A 5,491-nucleotide genomic window follows, 5' to 3' on the forward strand; every position below is an offset into this window, starting at 1 on the left:
AGTACTAGCAGTAGTAGTAGCAGTAGTACAAGCAGTAGTACTATCAGTAGTAGAAGCAGCAGTAGCAGCAGTACTAGCAGTAGTATTAGCAGAAGTAGTAGTATTAGTAGTAGTATTAGCAGAAGTAGTAGTAGTCATAGTAGTAGTTGTAGTAGTAGTTGTAGTAGCATTATTATCAATATTGGTAGTAGTAGTAGTAGTCGTAATCAAAATCAGTCAGGCAGGTAGAGGACGGCAGGCAGGATCAGGGTCAGGACAGGCGGAAAGGTCAGAACTGAAAGGAATAGGTAAAACAAAGACAAGAGCACAGGAAACATGGGGACACGCTGGTAGAACTTGAAATTAGAGACAAAGGGCTGTGAGACACATGAAAAGTAGGAGGTATACGGTGGGTGCAGGGCAACAGAAGACGAACAGCAGAGGTGCTAAGGATTTTAGGGACGTGGAAAGGGCCGATGAAATGGGAGCAATGTTTACGGGGCTCCACCCAGAGGGGCAGGTCCCGAGTGGAAACCCATCCCCTCTGCCCGAGCCGATAGCGGGGAGCAGGGGTCCGGGGGCGATCCGCCTGTCTAGATACCTGGATGTGGTCTTCAGAAGAGCGGCGCGGGCTCTCTTCCTGAACATCTGGGCAGAGGGTGACTTCTAGCTCAGGGAAGAGCGGGGACTGATACACAAGGAACACTTGAAGGGTGAGAGACCAGTGGCTGAGTAGGGAAGGGTGTTACGGGCATATTCCACCCACACGAGTTGCTGGCTCCAGGTGGTGGGGTTGGTGGAGACGAGGCAACGACAAGGTCCTGATTGGCTCGCTCCGACTGGTCATTAGATTGGGGGTGAAAACCAAAGGACAGGCTGGACGACGACCCAATGAGGGTGCAGGAAGCCTTCCGGGACGAGAACTGAGGACCACAATCGGAGACCAAGCCAACCGGAAGTCCATGGATCCGGAAGACGTGCTGCACCATGAGCTGAGCCGACTCCTTGTCCCATTTGTTTAACCGTGATGTCATTAAGGCCCCGGTAGTCAATACACAGGCGTAGGGTTTTGTCCTTCTTCACCACAAAGAAGACCCCAGTGCCGAGAGAGTCCTCAATGTACTCCTCCATAGCCTTGGTTTCCAGACCCGACAGGGAGTAAAGAACGCCTCCGAGGTGGTGTAGTGCCCGGGAGAAGATCAATAGCACAGTCGTAAGGTCGATGTGGAGGGAGAGAAGTAGCGCGGGTCTTGTTGAAGACCTCCCAGAGGTCCAGATCCAAGGACTCTCCCAGGAAGACGTCCCGGGACAAGCTGTGCCGACTTAAGACAGAACGAGCTCCAACCTACGATAGTACCAATAGCCCAGTTGATCAGGGGATTGTGCTTCTGGAGCCATGAATATCCCAAAGCCACGTGTACATGAGTAGATTCTCTATGCAGGAGCTGTATACACTCACTGTTATTTCCTGATAGTCGTAGGTTGATAGGAACCGTATTGTGGGTGACTCTGCCAATAGAGCGCTCATCCAGCACTCTGACGTCCATGGGAATTGAATGGAGATTCCTAGCTCAGACCCAAAGGTAGTCCCGAGAATGCTCTCGTCGACCCCAGAGTCAATGAGCACCCGGGGAGATTTGGCTTGGTCAACCCACAACAGGGTGGCATGGAGAGGGGTACGAGTAATGGGAGATTGGAAAAACCCTGTACGGCTTACCAGAGTACTCATACCTACTGCTGAGCCTGGTCTTTTTAATGGACAAGTGGAAATATAATGTCCTGTAGTCCTGCAATACAGACAGCTCCTGGTGCTCAACATGCGTAAACGTTCATCCAGAGACAATCTAGCCCTTCCCAGTAGCTTGGGCTCTGGAGGAGGCGAGTCAACCGCCCCCGGTAATTCCCGTGGGCTCTCAGGTGACCTCGGATTCTCTCAATAAGGTGGACGTCAGGAACTTACGGGATGCTCTGAGGCGAGGTGAGGGTGGTGGACGAGCGAGTGTGACCGGGAACAGACCTCTCCCTCCTAAGTTCCTGTAGCCACCCATTGATCCGCACGGTCAAGGCGATGAGGGAGTCGAGGTCCATGGGAAGCTCCCGGGCTGCAAGCTCATCTTTAACCTCCTCCGATAATCCGTAAAGGAACGTGTCGAAATGGGCTTCCGGGATCCAGGCACTCTCAGCCGTCAACATGCGAAAATCCATCACGTGGTCTGCCACACTACGGGTCTTGACGTAGTTGGAGCAGCCTCTCACCCGGACAACGAAGAATCGAACACTGTTCGTACTTCCGCCACAAACTCCTCCAGACTGAGGCAAACGGTGGACTGCTGCTCCCACACCGCTGTAGCCCAGGCAAGTGCCCTACCAGACATCAGCGTTATGAGGTACGCACTGGGAGAGAAAAGCCTGGCAGGTTCCAGAATCACCAGCGTAGCGCTCCGGAGGAGGTAAGCAAGGTTCTCGGGACAACGGGGCTGGGAAGAAGCGCTGCTGGTTTCTGAGAGTCTGGGGGGGTGGCTGTTATGGCTTGCTGCCTAGTAGGGAATCCGCGCAATTGCTCCAGCAATGTTTTGAATGCATGGTCATGGCGTCTGCCAGGGTATGGAGTCTGGATCAGGCAGGATCAGGGTCAGGACAGGCAGAAAAGTCAGAACTGGGAAGACTAGGAAAACAAAAACTAGAGCACAGGAAACATGGAAACATGCTGGTATTACTTGACGGAACAAGGCAAACTGGCAACAGACAAACAGAACACCCAGGTATAAATACACAGGGGATAATGAGGGGAGATGCAAGACACCTGTTCAGGGGTGGAGGCAAGTACAAAAACAGGTGAAACAGATCAAGGTGTGACTAGCAGTAGTATTAGTAGTAGTAGTGGTACTAGTAGTAGTAGTAATACACTACTTTTGACCAGGACCCACAGTCTCTGGTTAAAAGTAGTGCACTATGTAGGGAATATGGTTCCGTTTGTGATGCAGACTTTTCAGAGAAATTATGAAGTTCTACATAAACAATATGGTAATAATATGGTAATGATATGGTAAGCCAGCCACACCAATGTGCCGGAGGAAACACTGTTCACCTGACAACTGAGGTCAGCCTGCAGGCGCCCGGTCCGCCAAAAGAAGTCGCTAGAGCGCGATGAGCCAAGTAAAGCCTCCCCGGTTGAACCCTCCTCTAACCCGGACAACGCTGGGAAAATTGTACGCCGCCTTATGGGACTCCCGATCACGGCCGGTTGTGATCCAGCCCGGGATCGACCGTGGGTCAGTAATGATGCCTCTAGCACTGCAATGCAATGCCTTAGACCACCAAGATGAGAAAAGGCTGGAGTTATCTCCTAGAATGTCAAGGCTGGAGTTATCTCCTAGAATGTCAAGGCTGGAGTTATCTCCAGTAATGTCAAGGCTGGAGTTATCTCCTAGAATGTCAAGGCTGGAGTTATCTCCTAAAACGTCAAGGCTGGAGCTATCTCCAGTAATGTCAAGGCTGGAGTTATCTCCTAGAATGTCAAGGCTGGAGTTATCTCCTAAAACGTCAAGGCTGGAGTTATCTCCTAGAATGTCAAGGCTGGAGTTATCTCCTAAAACGTCAAGGCTGGAGTTATCTCCTAAAACGTCAAGGCTGGAGTTATCTCCTAGAATGTCAAGGCTGGAGTTATCTCAAAAAACGTCAAGGCTGGAGTTATTCTCCAATAACATAACAATGTACTCATTCAACATTTTCAACAGATTGTCTTGGGTGTTTTTCTTCTCCCGGTGATTTGTAACAGTCTTTATACAACTAACCATCTCTTGTCCATCCTCTGACATTTCCTTTGCTTACTTTATGATCCCAGTTTCCTGTGCTTTTAGAAATGTTTTGATGTTTGGCACAGCTTTCTGACACCACGGCCAGCTGAGCTCACTCCACTTGTTCAAGAACCTGAACAAATGTGTAATTCTCTGAAACAACGTCATTATTTCACATACAATATTCACTTTTCCCCCCCAAGAAACACTATCATTCACGTGTAGACTGAAAAGGAACATTGCCAATAGACATAATTTATATTTAGTCATTGGGTGGTGATCAGCATGCCGCTGTGGTTTGGAAAGGTACTTCATTAATATTGTGTTCTACCCTATCCATTGTGTCTCAGCTGCGGTAAGGTTAGGTTACTATTAGGCTTGGAATCAAAGGCTTCCCCTGGGAACTGAGGTAGACGTGTTCTATCATCCCAGGGGCTGAGGCACACACTGTGGAAATTTTAATGCATTTATTTGAATTTTAGCTTTATTTAACTAGGCAAGTCAATTAAGAACAAATTATTATTTTCAATGACGGCCTAGGAACAGTGGGTTAACTGCCTTGTTCAGGGGCAGAGGTGACAGATTTTTACCTGGTCCTGCTCAGGGATTCGATCTTGCAACCTTTTAGTTACAACGCTCTAACCACTAGGCTACCAATGTGAGGCGCCAAGGTAAACGTGCAATGTACCATAAAATCAAGCTGAGGCGCACACATAGACAGAGGCGTGCACTGTCCCATGGGCAGCTCACACAGGGTTTTCCCTCAGGTTAATGGGGCTCAGTTCTGATCCTTTGATATGTGATCTCTGATATCTGGTCCTCCGATATCTGATCCTTTAATATCTGATCTCTGATATCGGATCTCTGATATCTGACCCATTAATATCTGATCCTCTGATATCTGATCTCTGATGCTATGATCTCTGATCCTCTGATATCTTGATCCCTGATGCTATGATCTCTGATCCTCTGATATCTGATCTCTGATGCTATGATCTCTGATCCTCTGATATCTTGATCCCTGATGCTATGATCTCTGATCCTCTGATATCTGATCTCTGATGCTATGATCTCTGATCCTCTGATATCTGATCTCTGATGCTATGATCTCTGATCCTCTGATATCTGATCTCTGATGCTATGATCTCTGATCCTCTGATATCTGATCTCTGATCCTCTGATATCTTGATCCCTGATGCTATGATCTCTGATCCTCTGATATCTGATCTCTGATCCTCTGATATCTGATATCTGATCCTCTGATATCTGATATCTGATCCTCTGATATCTGATATCTGATCCTCTGATATCTTGATCCCTGATGCTATGATCTCTGATCCTCTGATATCTGATATCTGATCCTCTAATATCTGATCTCTGATCCTCTGATATCTGATATCTGATCCTCTGATATCTTGATCCCTGATGCTATGATCTCTGATCCTCTGATATCTGATATCTGATCCTCTGATCTCTGATCCTCTGATATCTGATATCTGATCCTCTGATATCTTGATCCCTGATGCTATGATCTCTGATCCTCTGATATCTGATATCTGATCCTCTGATATCTTGATCCCTGATGCTATGATCTCTTGTCCACTGATATCTGATATCTGATCCTTTAATATCTGATCCTCTGTGAAATCCTCCTGTAATGGGGTTTAGCATGGATACCTCTGAGCTCTGAATTTCAAGGCCTGGCCACAAAGACT

This window comes from Oncorhynchus masou, chromosome 31 (genome assembly GCF_036934945.1).
Source record: "Oncorhynchus masou masou isolate Uvic2021 chromosome 31, UVic_Omas_1.1, whole genome shotgun sequence".
Classification (NCBI taxonomy): Eukaryota; Metazoa; Chordata; class Actinopteri; order Salmoniformes; family Salmonidae; genus Oncorhynchus; species Oncorhynchus masou.